Source organism: Mus pahari, chromosome 1, assembly GCF_900095145.1.
Source record: "Mus pahari chromosome 1, PAHARI_EIJ_v1.1, whole genome shotgun sequence".
Lineage (NCBI taxonomy): Eukaryota > Metazoa > Chordata > Mammalia > Rodentia > Muridae > Mus > Mus pahari.
In genome coordinates, this window is record NC_034590.1 from 7,829,989 (window position 1) to 7,847,934 (window position 17,946).

At 47.3% G+C, this 17,946-nt stretch overlaps 1 long non-coding RNA gene across 1 annotated transcript; it reads right to left on the reverse strand.

Moving 5' to 3' along the window:
* Positions 1-10,749: 10,749 nt before the first annotated feature.
* Positions 10,750-15,934, reverse strand: LOC115065354. The gene is made up of 3 exons (XR_003845137.1): positions 15,862-15,934; positions 15,364-15,474; positions 10,750-11,536 (listed from the first exon to the last, which is right to left on the reverse strand). It is a non-coding gene; the product is annotated as an uncharacterized LOC115065354 (long non-coding RNA).
* Between the last annotated feature and the right edge of the window lie 2,012 nt (positions 15,935-17,946).

Genomic DNA, 17,946 nt, shown 5'->3' on the forward strand with positions numbered 1-17,946 from the left:
ACAGGCTGAACCAAAAGGAGGGGGGTGATGTTTCGTTGCCTCACACAGCCAATCCTCCAGGTCTCAATGCCCAGATATTCCATCAGGACCTTCTTCTCTGTGTCAACTCTTCTCCGTGTCAGCTCCATGTAAGGACAAAATGGCTATTCCTAGTTCTAGGTTGTCATTGACTCAAAAGTAAATGGGATGGAATGAGCAGCCATCGTTTCATTGGCTCAGAATGAGTCACATGGTTAGTTTTGATCCAATCACCTTGACTGGGGAATGAGATGCTCTGATTGGCTTACCCAAGAGTTGAGTCCCTACAACAGCTGCAGAAGCAGAGAGACATAGAATGAGGGACGGAGGGTGGGGTGAATGTGGTCAAGAGAAAACAAAAGATTCTATGTTGAGAGGTAAAGTACAGATGCCCACCGTAAAGGCCAGAGGTCTAGGAGTGCTCCCCAGTGCTCCCTCTTGTCCATTATCCTATAGCATTCTAGGGTCACTGGGCAGGCATGGCTGACCCTGTTTTACTACATGTTTCCAGGAAGAGCCCTGACTATGCCTCAGGCCTTAGGGCCCTATATCAATCAACATCACTTCTGCTTGAGATACTTGGGAAACTAAAGACCAGATGAGGGTCCCCCAATATAGGCCCTTTAAGCTAGGGACCCTGGGGAGCCTAACTAAATTGCCACTGCCATTATATAACTTAAATATATGGGACATAATTATTTTTAAAAATATACCCATAAAATTGTCTCTGATTATTTTAGTCACAATACAAATAGCCTCAATTAGAGCAGAAATAGGGCGCAGGTTTATGGCGCCTATGAATCTGTGAGTAACCTCGACTTCAAGGCGAAAAAGCCTGCAGCTCCCTGCCTGCCCTGCCATGAATTCTGTGACAAAACGAATCCAGATCGTTCATGGAGGCCGCAGGCAGGAGGAGCCAAGTTTCTGGGTCATTTGTTGTCTAGACTTAGATCTGTCTGTCCATACCTCTGTAGTAGATTAATGGCCAGACACCCTTAGCACATAGCAAAGACCCACATGGCATAGATATTTTTTTCCTCTTGGGCCTTCCGTCTCTGGTCTAGTCCACACAGCTTTCCTGAGAAAGTAGACTTCCAGGTTCTCTTTTTGAAGAAGGTTGCGGCCCTAGCCATGCTTCCAATGATAAATGAAGAAACCCAAGAGTGGCAGGGAAGTGTGTCTTCCGTATTCCTTCGGGGCTAGGGTAGAGCAGGATCCTTCTGGGGAGGAGCTGTCCGCTACAGGCTGAGGCACACAGGTCATCAGGAAGTAACACATAGGCGTGGCCACGCCCCTCAGCCCAGTGGTGTCTGCTGTGCCCCATGAACTTCCTCATTTCCTTTCAATCTCCCATGGAAATATTTTTGGGACTTTAAGGATTTGAAATGACATTTTTTTAAAAAAAGACACTGATAAATTTAGAAGAAACTAGTATCTTCAATAGGGGGTTGTTTCGTGGGGGCAGCTCTTTAATGAGGCACGTCTTTTGGTTCTTTTAAAGCATTGTTTGTTAGTTGTTTTCCTTTCTTCATGTGTCTCATACTTTTTTTGTTATATCTGTATAACTTTATATAACTTTATAACAGATTTATAACTTCGTTCTAGTTTCTTCTCTATTGCTGTGGCAAAATATCCTGACCAACAGCAATATGGGGTGGGGGTGGGGGTGGGGTTTAAAGTGTTTGTTTGGCTTATGGTTTCAAGTTTCAGTCCTTTTTTTTTTTTTTTTTTTTTTTTTTTTTTTTTTCAGTTTCAGTCCTTTTTTTTTTTTTTTTTTTTTTTTTTTTGGTTTTTCGAGACAGGGTTTCTTTGTATAGCCCTGGCTGTCCTGGAACTCACTCTGTAGACCAGGCTGGCCTCGAACTCAGAAATTTGCCTGCCTCTGCCTCCCGAGTGCTGGGATTAGTCCTTATTTCGGGAACTTGAGACAGGCTGGTCACACCGCATTCACCGTCAAGAGCAGAGAGAACCAATCTGCCTGCTTGCTTCTCTTTTTGCGATCTCTCCTCTCCTTCAGCCCTAGGTCCATGACTAACAATCAAGACAATCTCCCACAGACATACCCACAGGCCAGTCTGATCTACATGACCCCACACTTAGGCTGTCTTTGTTAACTTACAGGCGAGCTGGCTAGGCTCCTCCCAGGGACCAGCAACTGCTTACATCACCACCTGCTGTTATTACCTGCCTTGGCCAGGTGGGGCTGGGGGCAGCATATAAAAAGACTGCTTGCCACCCCAGCTATCTCTATTCCCCTATTCCTGGCCAGACTTAATATCTCTCTCTCTCTCCGTCTGTCCTTCTTCCCACTTCTCTGCCCTCATGGCTCTGCTCCTCATCTGCCTGCCTCTTCTACCCCTTCTCCAGGCCCTCATTCCCCTCTCTTTCTCCAAATAAATTTTCTTTATACCAGCTCTGTTGCATGACATAATTTCTCAGGGGGACACCTTGGTATGGGCCTGCCAGGTAACCCCTCACTGCCATTATATTTAATAACACTCAGCCTCTGTGATTCTAGGTTGTGTTAATAGTTAAAACGAACTAGCACAAACTCTATCGGTGTATGGATGACAGTTTTTTATCCCTTTACATCTAGTACCTTAGTAGCCAGCACTTTCTTGGAATGTGGGAAAGCTATGGATCTTTCTGGGTTGTATTATTATTATTATTATTATTATTATCATCATCATCATCATCATCATTATTATTATTATTTTGGTTGGTTGGTTTTTGTTGCTATTTTGGTTTGGTTTGGTTTGGGGGTTTTTGAAACTGCCTTGTTATGAAGCCTACGGTGTCTTGAAATCCTCACACCTTGGTCTTCTTAGGTGCTAGTATCAAGGCATGAGACGCCCCACCACTAAGCCTAAGGTGCTTTTTCTACCTGATAGTTTTGCAATTAATTCTCTTGGATTTTCTAAATAAATACGAGCATATTATCTGCTAAGAATGATAACTTCCTTTTTAAATCTTTGCCTTGTGTTTTTGCTTGTTTGCTTGTTTTTGTTTTATTTCATTTTATTATTTTTTAGTTTATCCTGTCTTACCGTACCAGCCCCTTTCTTTTGATGTCTGGACAGAGGTGTCATCTGCAGTTTCTCGGTGAGGCCTCAGAGATGAGCCCCGAGGGCTCTGGAGTCTTATTCAAGACTCCCACTGCAGCAATCCTGGATATGCCAGACGCTTCTGTCTGAAGTACAGGCACGATTCGAGAAGACATCCCAGGACTGCCTTCCATCTTGAGCGAATCCTCCAGGGCTGGGATCTTATTCAGGCTCATGCTGGGGCAGAATGTGCTGCCAACTCGAGTTAAGTGATTCCTGCTGCCGGGGGAGGTTTTCTTGGCTTTGTTCTCAAATTCTCCATGTGCTTGTGCTTTTTTGTTTTGGCCTTGTTTGTTTACTGATTTGTTCTGAGAAGCTGTGTAGACAGGGCTGGCCTTGAACCCATGAGCCTCCTGCTTCTGTCTCCTAGGTGCTGTATTACAGCTGTGTACTGCCATGCTCAGCTCCCAAGGACCCCCATCCTGTGGGGTTTGCAGCGCTCGCCATAAAAGATGAACCTGTTTCCTGATGTCAGAGCCTAACAAGGGCTGGGAGGAAGCTTGGCCCGTTTTTTTTGCAGTGGATTCCATTCATCACGCAGCTCACCCTTTGCCACTCCTGGGGGAGTCACTGAGCCTACAGAGGGAGCAGCTGAGAATTGGCAGCACAGCTGGATCAGCATGTGCCTATGGAGTCAGGAGAACTGGGAGGAGGTGGAGCTGAGGCAGAAGTAGCCACCTCTGCTTTGCTTGTATCATGGAGGAGGCAGTGTGAGGGGCATGCAGGTATCTAGGTGGACATGATGGAAAGAGAAGGCCTAGTGAGAACCAGGCAGCTTGGAAATGTCAAGGAACACCATTGGGGACCTAGGCTCCAGGTGGGGCAGAAGTCAAGGGTGAAAAGGAGAAGATACAAGGGCAGGAAGGTCCAAGTCAGAGGGATCAAATGGCATTTGCAGGATCTTACAGTGAGGGTGAAAAGCATTCCTAGCATGGTGTGGTAGGACACACCTGTCATCCTAGCACTGGGAGGCTGGAACAAGAACAGCAAGTTGAGGACAGCCTGGGCTACACAGGAAGACCTTGTCTCAAAAGACAAATGGTACATGCCTTTAATCCCAGAGTTTGAGACAGACCAATGTTTTTTGAGTTCGAGGCTAGCTTAGTCTACAGAGCTGATTTCAGGACAGCAAAATCTACAAAGAAATCTTGTCTGAAAGAACAAAAACAAAACAAAACAAAACAAAACAAAAGACAAAGAATCATGGTTGTTTCCAGAGTGTGGGAGCCATTGGAGCTGGAGAAGGAGGGCATCCTGGGGACTTATCCCTAAGACAATGCCATTTAGATTCAACCAGTTTGAGATCAGAGGTTAAGCCACATAATTTCTTTCCTCCTAACCCTAGAGAAGGGAGGGAGTGGTCAGCTACTTCTTACAGGCAGCCTCCCTGCCCATGCCATTCCTGCCGTGGCTTTCCTTGCACCCTGCCTCTAAGCCAGAGTAGGGACACACCAAGAGCAGCAAGCTATGCATCACTGCGGAACTACACTATATACTAGTGACCTTAAAAGGAAACAATTGCACTTTGATTTGGGGAAGGGGATTGAGAGCGAGGAGTACTGGTTACTTTTCTGTCGTTATGATAAAATTCTGTGACCCAAAGCAACTTATAAAAGGAAGGCTTTGTCAGGGCTTACACATTCCAGAGGCAGAGTCCATAATGGTGGAGGAGGGAGAGTCCATATGGTGGGGGAGGGAGAGTCCATATGGTAGAGGAGGGAGAGCCCATATGGTGGGGGAGGGAGAGTCCATATGGTAGAGGAGGGAGAGTCCGTATGGTGGAGGAGGGAGAGTCCATATGGTGGAGGAGGGAGAGTCCATAACGGAGAATGGGGTCAGGGCAGCAGGTGGCCAGAGCTGGAAGCTGAGTTACAGAGTCTTTAACTACAAACACAGAGCAGAGATAGCAATAAACACACAAAGCCCCCCTTCCCCCATCACCCACCAGGGACATACTTCCTCCAACAAGGCTCCACCTCCTAAAGGTTCCACAACCTCCCCAAACTGTGTCACCAACCGAGAACCAAGTGTTTACATGTATGAGCCTATGAGGGAACATTTCTCATTCAAACCAGATTTATAGCAGGAATAGCAGTCGCCTCTTAAAAACTTTAAATTACATTTTTGGGGGCTAGGGTATGTGCCACAGGGCACATGTGTAGGCCAGAGGATAACTTGTTGGGGGTCAGTTCTCTTTTTCCACCACATGGGGCCCAGGTTTGACCTTAGGCCATCATGCTTCGTGGCAAGCCCCTTTGCCCACTGAGCTATCCTGCTGGCCCAGTGTTCACAATATAGCGGTTTCCAATAGTGTGCCTACCTTGTGGGGGGAAACTCTTTACTCAAGGCCAGGCCGTAGCTGCCATGCTTGGGACTGAGACTCTGTCAGATGGATTCTACCAGGGACCACGGCTGATAGTACTAAGAGCCATGTGCATGCTCAGAGTCAGGTCATGGGAGAGAAAGATTTCCATACCCGAGGCCTTCTGACTTCTCTGAATTCATAGTGTTCTCTTCATTAGAGTACGTGGTGTGAGTTAGATTGGAAATACCCAGCATTCAACCTTCCTTCTAGGGGTCCTGATCCACTAGTGAGAGTCTCCACTTCCATATGGTAGGTACTCTAGAGGGGGAAGCATATAAGCCAGGGTCCATGTTCATCACAACATGGCTGTCCTATGGCCATAGCAATCAGGCTGAGTACAGGGCCTCTGGTTAAACAATCAGGCCCTGGTGAAACTAGCTCTGGGGCCATTGTCTGAGAAATGCAGAAGCAGTATCCAACATATGCTAAGGATTCTGCACTGGACAGGTGCAAGCAACGAACTCACCATGGTGTAGAGTTCGGAGACATCACCATCAAAGTCTGCCTGAACCTGGAGACTGTGTCTGTATCCAGTGCTGCCTTTACCTAGCCTACCCTGGTCGGAGTCTGCTTGACTCAGAGATTGCGTTAGTTTTGCTTCTCTATGAACAAATATCCAACAGAAAGACCTTAAGGTGGGGAAGGTTGGCTTCAGTTCATGGTTTCAGAGAGAATTCAATCCATTATAAAGGAGGAGGCCTAGGAGGGACAGTGGAGATTCCTCATATCATTAAAACATCATGGACAGGGCAGAGAGGAAGCAGGTAACAATGATAAGTGAATATAACCTTCACAAGCCCACTCCCAGCGGCCTACTTCTGCAAGCCAGGCCCCATGTCCCCAAAATTCCACAACTTTCCAAAACAGTGCAATCAACTGGGGCCCAAATATTGAAATGCACCCATGTGTGAGAGGACATTTCAGTGCTGAAGTGTGGCTTGAATGTTTCTGCCCCTGCTATTCAAAGAGACCATCCTTACGTCCATCATTTTCCAAACAAACTGACCCCTTCTCTAAGTTAGTCCAAAGTGGTTTCTGTTACCCAGCAGACCAGGCAGCCTGGGGGTACATGACCTGTGATCCCAGTTACTTGAAAGTCTGAGGCAGGGGCCTGACAGGTTGCAGTGGTTGAGAACAACTCTTTGACACAATCTGGAACTGGCCATACCTGGCAGATCAGGGGGAGATAAGCCTGGCATTGGCTTTTTGGGAAAAGGGACAGGAGGTGGGATTTCCTGAGGGAACCTGTGGGACAGACCTGGAACAAATAAGGCTAAGTGACTTGAGTCGGGCCTCGGTGGCAATTGGGTGAGAGGTCACATACTGGAAAGGAAAGGAAATGGGCCTAGGGCCATTGGAGAAGTTTCATATCGCTGATTCCAGCCTGGAGTGGAGGTGGGTACAGCCTGGTGAGCAGGCTGTGCAGTTTGGACTTGGCATCTAGGACTTGCAATGAGATTTACTTTGGAGCCGGGCAGTAGTGGCGCAAGCCTTTAATCCCAGAACTTGGGAGGCAGAGGCAGGTGGATTTCTGCATTAGAGGCCAGCCTGGTCTACAGAGTGAGTTCCAGGACAGCCAAGGCTACACAGAGAAACCCTGTCTCAGAAGAAAAAAAAAAAAAAAAAAGACTTACTTTAGAGCAGAACCTGATGGCTCAGGCCTATAATTCCAGCTGCGCTAAAGAATGAGACAGGAGGAGTCCAAGTTCAAAGCCAGCTTAGTTTACCATGCAAGTCTAAGACTAGCATAGGAAATGCTTTAGGGTATGATTCAATGATAGGACATTTACCTAGGACCCACTGGTGAGGGGCCTGTGGTGAGATTCAGCTGTACAGAGCTTGCCTTGCAACTGCGAGACCCCTAAGTTCAATCCCTAGAACCACAGAGGGGGATAAAAATTGATTTACTTCAGATGGGTGGTCATTGATTTCATTTCTGACAGGTGTGCTATTCTGGAACCTGACAAAGAGAAACATTAAATCCAGAAGTCCCCATTCTGCATGAAGCAATCACATTTCTCTCCGCCTGGTCAACTCTCCAGCCCAAGCACTTCTGTCCCCTGGAGGGAGTGAGGATGGATTTGAATTGGCCAGGAAGTTCCTTGATTGCTATTTTTAAACTTCTCTCTGGTACCTGGCCTGACATCATAATTACCTGCCTATGATTTATCTTGGGCAGATTATGAGTGATGATAGGTTTTGGGGTGCTAATTGAGCGGATCCAACACCTCGCCTCCTCCCAGTCATTCACTCTGCTGCAGCTGATGTCCCCCTTGAACACTGGCACATGGTGCTGTACGGTGGAGAAGGTGACGTGGTGAGCTTTGCAACTGCAGCCTGTTGTGGTCAGTCCCACGAGCCTTGGCCTTGACACCTGGAAGTCATCCCACAGTCACAGTCACAGTCACAACCCAGATGTTAAACTTGACCTAGGCTTGTTCTTTGCCAGTTAGTGACTAGATCCCACCCATGGCCAGCTCTAATGTGGACACTCATCCAACGGAACAGAAAGTGTTCTCCCTGCAGCCGGCTCAGCACGGAGAGTGGAGGGGTTGATTGGCCATGATCGAATCAACAGAAAGTGTCAGTTCAACAGGGACGACTGGAAGACAGCACCAGAAAGTTAGGGATGATTGATTCCGTAGACTGCTCAAGCATGGAGTTCAGGAGGTCACTCTGAGAGGGGCCATTGGAGGCGATAGCAGAATAAGTCACCATGGACAATTCTGGAAAGTCTGATCCACACAAAGAGAGGTAGATGAAGTTAGGAAGATGACCAAGGCTCTGACAGGCCCATGGGAAAAGTAAATGCAGAGGGTCGACGTATTGGAGGGGTGCCCTTCCATGGGCTTCCTGTGAGGTTATGTTGCCTCCCTAAAACATTTGCTTGTTCAACAAGAAAAGTTGGCCAGGTGTGGTTGGGCACATCTGTCATCCCAGCACTCAGAAGGTGGAATTAGGAAGATTGCCACAACCTGCTCTGGGAGTCCTAGGCTAGCCAGAACTGCATAGTGGGACCCTGACTTTAAAGAAATTCCCAGTGTCTGGGCTCCGTGCCAGACAAAACTTGAGACTGGGTCTGTGGCGTGATAATTTGTTTAGATGTGCAGTCATTGCTGGGGAAGCAGAATCTATCTTCTTTAGGGGTGGGCTCCTGGGTGGTTTGACCATGCTCTAGAGAGCAGCTCCACACTGATGCATAACGCTTGAAGTAGAAATTTCTGGATTCTTTGGAGACTCAGTGTCATGTGATGGTTTTCTGGAAGCTATCTTATGAGAGGATGTTTTGCTGAAGCAGACGCCTGAGAGGACACAGGGTGTTGGGAAAGAGTTTAACGCAGCAGACAGAGAACAGCACTCTTGCATTGGTTCACCTCGCAATTCTTTGCTGGCATTTGCTGAATCTTCCTCGTCCTGACTTTGTGGTGAGAAGTGTGCCAGAGAACTCACATGGCTGCTTCTTACCGCTTCTGTGGACTCTTGCTGACTCAGCCAGGCCTCGTGGTCAAGCTGCTGCTAGATTCGTGTTTGACGTTTTTCGATTGGACTGCTGATATCCTAACAATGAAGTTTGGAGTCACCCCAAAGAACTACTTCTAAACAGGTCCACAACCCCCTCTTCCTATTAACCTCTCTTTCCCCCTACTTCTGGCTGGTGGGCTAGAAGAGAGGTTGACGCATTTAAGAACCCTTATTAAAGTAGGTTTTGAAAAGTCTAAGCCTACACCTGTACAGCATCAATTGTGCTTAGTGGATTATTTTTAAAAATAGGATATGAAGTTGGGAGGGGGATAGGAGGATCTGGAAAGAGTCAGAGGAGCGGAAGGGGATAAATCTAATTGAAATGTATTGTATGCATGTGTGAGTTTCTCAAAGAATATATTTTAAATCATGTATAAAATATATATATACATATAGCCAAGGTTGAGACCCAGTAATGCCGGGCTGCTCTCACTGTTGGGGACATAGAGATGGTGAGGACATGAGGGACTATAAACCACGACAACAGCGCTCCAGTTTCGGGTGGAGAATGGTCACATGGGTAGTTCAGTCCCAGCAGGCAGGCCACCTCGAGGTGTCAGGAAACCCTTGAGTTGTCTGGCTGCTCTCTGCCTATGTTGAGTACAGGGATCAGTTGTGCACGCCACAGAACTAGGGAGGGCAGAGAGGTAGGAGAAATGGCGCTGACCCCTGAGACTTGAGAGGTACGATGGCAGGAGAATGGGGTCCTTGTCAGAAAGGTGGAGAGGGCATTCAATGCAGCCGGGGGTGGTAAGGTCTATCAGATATGCTGGCTTTTTAAGAAACTTGAGTTAACTCTGTGTGTGTGTGTGTGTGTGTGTGTGTGTGTGTGTGTGTGTGTGTGCATACGTGCACATGACTTGTCATGTGCAAGTCATAGGATAACTTGAGAGAGTCAGTTCTCTCCTAACAATGTGTTCATCCCAGAGGCTGAACTCAGACCTTCAGCCTTGCCAGCAAGCGAGTCATCTCACCTGCCCTCGGCTTCTTTGACCTTCCATTGCAGGACACATTAACACTCCAACTTCCTTATAGCAGGGTCTTGCAACTTAGCTTAGTTGCTCTTCAACTCACTCTTCCCATCTGAGCCTCCTGGATACTGGTACCATCGTGACACCTGGTTCTTCAGTCCCCGAAACCTAAACCAGAATCCTTTTGCTGGAAAATAATGGAACTGACCATTAGGAAGAGGTCATTGAAGTCACAGCCACCAATGACCTCTTACTTAAGCTTGTCTCTAAGGCACACAGGCAGATGGAGAAGTGTGTGGGAATGAGGAGGGACACCCCGTGGTAACAGAGAGGTGCCCATGGTGGAAGTATAAATGGAAAGGCTATGGGCTTTTTTATCAGTGTTCTCGCTGCACAAGAGTTCTGTCATAGTCATGAAGACTGGGGTGTGATGTCTGTAATCTCAGTAGACTAGAGGCTGAGGCAGGAGGATCATGAGTTCAAAGTCACCTGGGTTACAAATACCCTCTCTGAGAGAGGGAGGAACAGAAAGAGGTGGGAAAGCAGATATGGTCTTTCTGATTGTTTTAGCACAGGCCCAGCATGGACACCAGCATCCTCCAGTCCCCTATCTCAGACAGCTACTTATTGTTATCCCTGGTGGATTGTTCTAGTTTGGGTTTTATTGCTGTGAAGACATGCCATGATCAAGGCAACTCTTATAAAGACAAACATTTCATTGGGGCTGGCTTATAGGTTCAGAGGTTCAGTCCATTATCATCACGGCAGGAAGCATGGCAGCGTGCAGGCAGACATGGTGCTGGAGAAGGAGCTGAGAGTTCTACATCTTGATCCGAAGGCAACCTGGAGAGACTGACCTCTGCGGGCAGCTAGGAGGAGGGGCCCTTCTGCACCGGGTGGAGCTTGAGTACTAGAGCCCTCAAAGCCTACACAGTGACACAGTTTCTCCAACAAGGCCACACCTATTCCAATGCTATTCCTCCTAATAATACCACTCCCCATGGGGCAAGCATAGGCAAACAAGCACAGGGATAAAGGAACAATGCCACCCTAGAGTTGTGACTGGCAAGGGGCACAGGATCTCAGCAGCTGAGAATCAGGTGCTGCTAGGGTTGGGATGAGCAGAGTGTTGGGGGCCGATCCCCCATACCTCCTGGCTCAGCCTGGAGGCAGTGTGTCCTTTGAAGGAGTCCTCAAGTCCCTTGGGCACTGGCATCCATCTGTACAGATGAACTGGGTCATGAGGCCTCCACAAGGCACACATATGTCCCTTTCAAACACCACTGTCGAGTTCACGGAGCTATCCTGCTGAACCAGACTATTCTGGCACACCCCTCAGCCATTGGCGAAGCAAGGCAAGGGCTCAATGCTGGTCTTCTCTGGTGAGCCTTTTGGCTGCAGAGCTCCACAGGAGCGTGGCTGTAACATCATTGCGTCTTAACTAGAGGCCACAGCTCTCCCTGCCTGATGGCTCCCACTGGTCTCCTTCACAGAAATCACCTCTGATGAACCTGTTGAGTATCTAACTCCATCATCGTGGCTGCTTCCTGGGAGGTCTGCAACAAGGAAGAAATGAGACAACTTAAGAGTGAATAGGGAAGTCTAATGGGCTGCCATCCACTCAGCAGAGAGTGTACCGCCTGGGGTGCTTGACCTCAGGCAGCCTGAGCTGGGGTGGTCGCTGTGTCGCGTGGCCCTTCTGAATGAAAGCCACGAGCCTGCGTGACACCAGCTCTGACTAGTCTTAGCTTGAGGATTTCCAAACTTGGGTCAAGGAAGGTCCTGTAGCTTTATGGTGAGAGCCACCTACACACACACACACACACACACACACACACACACACACACCCTACATCAGGATGCTCTGCCAGTGCCCACAACCTGGCATGGTAACAGAAACTCCTGGAACCTGATGCCCAAGAAGGAGACTCTCTGGAAGTGGCCACAGAAGTGCCTGAACACACATAGGTTGTGGGACTGTGAACCAGAGGCTTTCCATGGAGATCTCTGGCCTAGCCTGGCCTGGTGCGCAAGTTCCTGTGAAGGGAAGCGAGTGGGGGCAGGGAGGGGAAGTCACTTTGCTTTCCCTGCTTCTGCTGCTGCAGTTGGCTCCACCTCCGTGCGTGCCTTCCAGGTTACTGGGTTACTCCACGCCATCCTGCATTGAGTTGAGTTGGGTCAGGCTGGGCCAATCAAAGAGTGTGATGGCGCTTCAGGCGCACTTCAGGAGAGCAGACTTCTTCCCAAGTGTTACAGCTCTTAGAACAGAAGGCTTGGATGAAGGAGTAGTTCTCGAACACCTTTAATCCTTCTGGATAGGATTCTTATATACAGTTTTGGGATGGGTAAATGTCTGACAACAGGTACTTCTCATTGGTTTGGTCTGAGAGCTTTGGGGAAACCTTATTTGCATGTGGGAGGGCTTGATGCTGCTCCTTCCTGGCTGATAGCCACATACCTCTGTGTGTTTGTGGGGAGGGGAAGGCTGTGGGAGGCTGAAGATATGTGACAGGAGCCAGGGACACAGGAGGTGTAGCCAAACACCTGCTATCCCATGCAGGTGGAAATCACCACCCACTGGGTCACCAGGATTCCAAACCTTTGCTCAACTGGGGACCAGGCTGTCTGTACACAGCCCATCGCCCCACAATAGTCCTTGCTGTGGCTTCTACTCTGCCTGGGGAGCCCCGTGTCCCTAAGTGTCCCCAAGCCATGGACTCCTTGGGCCCTGTTTGACTGGAAGAGCAAGTTGGGTAGAGGTGTTTGGCTGTGGGTGCTCCTGGTCTTTGCTGAAACAGTGGTGGGTTTCTGAACCAACTACGGGGAAGCCTGAACTCTGCCTGCATCCTGCCACTGGCTTCTTTCCTGTATGACCCCAAGGAAAGCATCCTTGAGGTCAGTGAGAAGGATCAGCAGGTTGAGCCATCACCTGCTGCTAAGCTGATGGTCCGAGTCCTAACCCAGGACCCACATGGTAGAAGGAAAGAACAGAGTCCTCAAGTAGCAGCGCAAAAACACAATCCCAACATTTGGGCAACGGAGGCAAGAAGACTGTTCATTTGAGATCAACCTGGGTCTCATCGCAAGATCTTATCTCCAAAGCAAACAAGACACTCGGGCCAGGGAGACGGCTCAGCAGTTTAAAGACACTTGCTATACAAGCCTGGGGATTTGAATTTGAATTCGAACCCATGTAAATGTGGGGAGAGAGGACTGTTTGTTCTCTGACCTCCACTCACATGCTATGAAGAATCAACCACCTTACACATATAGTGGGTGAGGAAACAACAAGAAGACATAAAATAAAATAAAATTCTTTTTAAGTAGAAAAAAAAAGATATCACTAGTTCAATTGAGCCTCAATATATTTAGCTGTAAAAATGGGTGTGATACCTTCTCTTCTGTGTCACTCCAGAGCTGTGGGGAGAGGTGTGAAGGACTAGGATCAAGCAGTCGCTGGGCTGGATGAGGTTGGACTCTTGCGTGAATGGTTCTAGTGGCCTCAGGTTTCCATGTAACCTTCTAGTTCTAGAGGCAGGGTCATTGAGGATTATGCAAAGTATCGAGGCGGAGAATTGAAGTTTAGACAGGGCAAAAGCAAAGGGACTGTTCAGCAGACCCTCCAGACCTCTTAGGTGTAGGCTTTGAGTGAAAGCAGCTAACTCCTCCCCCTCGGTTCTGGGGTGGGACTTGACTCACATCTGGCCAATGAGTCTTGTGATGGGCGTGGCCTAAGCCAGTTAATCAGAGTCCTTCCTGGGCGGGCCTTGAGCAATGAGATGCTGTACTTTATCTGAACTGAGGAGGTGATAGGTGGAGAATGACTATGGAAATGAATGTGACTGGTCGCCACGGAAGTCAATCTTCCTGAGAATGGCACGGATAACACAGGAAAGTGGAGCCCAGAGGGGTCCTCCTGGCGGTGTGCTGGATCTATCTATTCCTGAAGTAAAAACCTATTTGGACTCTCAGTTGTGCAAGTCAATAAATCCCCTCTTTTCTCACTCAACAAATGATAGTTTGAGCACTTGTTTAAGGCTGGGGAATTTATCAGACTTTGTGAAACAACATGAGGGAAAACAGACATGGTTAAACACTTCAGGAGCGCGCTGGTTGATCAAGAGAGTGTTCCCCCCAGCTACGAAGCCAACGGGAGTTTGTCAATTGGATCCTTGCAAGGGATGTGAGGAACACAGCAGATGGTGTCTGCCAGTGCAGTTTTAAGAAAAAAGGCAGAGAGAGTCTTCATGCGAACATTTTGTCTATTGATCCTTGGCAGAGGCTGGGAGCAGAAGATGGGGCATGGCAAAAAAAAAAAAAAAAAAAAAGCCAGCTCGGTATGAAAGCTGAGAGTCGCAGCGCCCAGCGTGCCTTTCTGGCAGTCTGACTTGAAATAGGAGAAGCACTGCTTGGAGCGGCCTTGAATAGTTTGTCCCCTGAGCAGACGCTCCTGAATGACAATTATCCTAGCACTCTTGATGGAAGTGACTAGGGAGAGAAATGTTTTAAATGTTTAGATTTTAAAAAAAAAAAGAAAGAAAGAAAAGAAAGAAAAAACAACTAATGCAGACAACAAAAGCACATTAACAAATGTTTGGGAAAAGAGGGGACTATGCCTTGGACTCTCAAGCCCTTGTAGTAGCGTTGTTGAAAAATACAATTTTTCAGACTATGTACAATGGCCTATGTGATGTACGTTTTGTTCTGTTCTTGGCTCACTAGGGATCTGGCCTCACTGTGAGGAAAAGGTGTCCAAGAGAATAAGAGCCCCATTCTTCTAAGAACTGTGTGACCTTGGACAACTTACCCAGCCTTTCTGAGCCTCTGTTTCTCCAGCTGTAAAATGGAAACATCTCTTATTTCCTCCACAAGAGATTAGACAGAAATGGAAACAGAAATTAGGCCCTAGCCGAGGCTAAGCGCAGACGCTGTTGGTGGTTTTTCTCAAGGCTGAGGTGCATTCGCTGACAGAAGCTAGATTGGAGGATTTTTTGTCAGCTCAGAGTTCATAGGGTACACCATGGTGGGGAAAACATGGCTGCCAGAGCAGGTTACCTTGGGGCAATGGAAGACTGTGGTGGCTATTCACACCACAGTGCCAGACAGGAGGCAGGAAGCTCAGCCAGAAAGAGACTTGGATATCAACTTCCAGTCCTAGCCCATTTTTCAAAACCTACTCTAATAAGGGTTCTTGAATGCTTTACCCTCCCTTCTAGCCCACCACCCGCCAGAAGCAGTGGAAAGGAAAGGTTAATAGGGCAAAGGAGGATGTGGGCTGTTTAGAAATAGTTCTTTGGGGGTGATTCCAGTCTTCGTTGTAAGAATAGCAGCAGTTGAGTTCACAGGAATCAGACAAAACAAACAAACAAACAAACAAACCTACCAGGCTCTGTCAATCGGCCTGAGTCCAAGGAAGCAGCAAGAAGCTGCCTGAACAGCACCAGGAGGTCTTTGGTGAGTTTCTTTCTGTGAAGTCACACTAAACGATGATTAGCTAAGACAGCAAGGCAAACAATTACCACAGCATGGTCAGCGAAGACCAGTGTCAGCAAAGGCCAGCAAAGAGTGGCAAGGGGTTCACAATGCCACAGTGTTGTCCACTGTTTCCTATCTAAGCATTACATATCTTCTCAAGCATCGGCTCTAGAAAACATTGCATGCCCGTTTTCTAGGCAACTTCCAGAAAAACACCACGTGTCTATTCTCAGCAAAATATCCTGTCATAAGACAGTTTCCAGAAAAACATCACTTGACACAACTGAGTCTCCAAAGAAACTAGGAATAGCCCATTAGGATGTATCCCCTAAAGCAACATTTCCTAGTGACCATTTTTTTTCAACCAGGCTCCCACCTCCTACCTCTCACCCTCTCCCAGTAATACCATCATGTTTTGTATCCGTCATGGGATGAATCTTCTCATCAGGTCCAGAGCCTGGGATCTCTAGAAACACATTCTGTGTTATATATCACTAGTTCCCTGGTGTCTCTGAATCCAGTCAAGTTGACAGTAATTTTTAACCACCATGGGTAATGATTCTGAGACGTTCAGGATCCTCTACATCCCACTGTGTGAGAATAAAGAGGCCTGTGGGTGTGGCTCAGTGGTAGAGCACTTGCCCACCTACCAGGGCCTCCGTGTTATCACCAGGCCCACAGTATGAAGAGTCAGGGGATGAGACCAACGTGCTAAACATATCCGTGAGAGCTGTATACATGACTCCATGGCTTTTGAAGTTACGCTGCTCAAAGGATGTAACTGCCTCCCAGGTTCAAAGATTAATCCAAGTTTTAAAATTAAGTACAATCATATGTTTTTGTTAAATTTTTTTTTTTCACAACTGCAATGGTACAGTTTATGAGACTTGCTGTTTAGGTTTATGGATAGGAGAGGAGGGCTCATGGAGTCAAAGATCACATCCATTTTGGCTGTAAGCCTCCTTCACTAGTTATTTTAACAGGCTTGTTCAAGTGCTTCCTTAGAAAAGGTAGTGTTATCTCTATGATGGTGATCTTCAGATCCATATTGACTTTTGTCAGTTATGTTGAAATTTTGATTTCCAACCAGTAAGAAACACAAATCAAATGGCAAAGATTGAGGGGTTCCTTTCTCTTCATGGCGACATGCCATCATGTTTTGCACCTGTCTCCCTGTACTGCTTCACAAGCATGGGGGACTGTGTTAGTGTTAGAAAGTATCTCATACAACTTACAATGTTTCAAGGTGGGGCCCTTTGAAAAGTGTGGCTGTGTTTGGCTACTTTGTGGGTTTTTTCTTTTACCCTTTTCCACCCTTTCAAAATCCTAATACTAGATAGGAGAGGATAAAAAGGATGGAGGGAAAAGGAAAGGGGTCAGTGTTATCCTTAGACCACTTCCCACTGATTAGGGACATTGAGTTCCTTAGGGCAAGTTTGATCTTTTCCATCAGGATATCTATTTTCTTCCTGCTATTTCTTCTTTGCACAGGACTCCTTAACAAACTGTAACCGACAGTATCCAAACAAAAACCAACAACCCATCCCACCTAAGAAGGGTTATTAAGGTATGTGGAACCTGGAGGTCAGGCTGCTGAAGTTGCTTGCACTTGAACAGAGTTGAGAAGTAACTGCTGCAGTAAAGTCCTGGGTCCCTGTTATTGGAGGAGTGGTTTGAGCCTCATTAATTGAAGATGACCAGAGTGGCAGAAGGAAGCCAGGAGAGGAAGGGAAATGGACACACAGAGAAAGAAAGGGAAACAAAAAAGAGGTCTGGTTGGAAGGCCACTCTGGAAGAGAAGCAGGAAAGAGCCCAGCAGGATGCCAGCGCACAGCTGGCTTTAAGACACTGATCTAACTATGCAGGTTTTCTTTACTGCCTTGGAAAGAGGGAGTACTAAATGTTTCCCTCTCCTTCTTTGCCCGGCTCCTCAAGAGCAGTGGGGTTAAGTATGTCACAAGTTCATAAGGATGACATGTGTGCTGAGAAGTGGACACTTGGTAACATATAGCTTTGTGAGCTTCCACAGCTGAATACACTATGAGAGCATTAGGAGGAGTTAAACTCACTGCCCTTAATCATGAAAGTCCCTTTGTGTCCCTCTCCCAGCATCTACTCACCTAAGGTGGCTACTCTCCTTCTGACCTTCAGTGGTTTCCATTAGTGTTGTCTGTGTTCTTCCTTAACTTCAAATAGATAGAATTTCTGAGTGTGGTGGTGCTGTTTGTGATCCTAGCACTTGGGAGGTGGAAGAAGGAGGAATAGATGATCAAGGTCATCCTGTGCTACATAGTGTGTTGAAGGCTAGCCTGGGCTACATGACACAGAAAAACAAACAAACGACAACAACAAACCTATGAGCTGGGGGGAGAGTCAGTGGTTAAGACAATTCACTGTTCTTGCAAAGGATTGGAATTTGGTTCCTAGCACTCAAGGTGAGTTGCTCAAAATCCCCTCTAACTTCAGCTCCAGAGGATCTGATGCCCTCTTC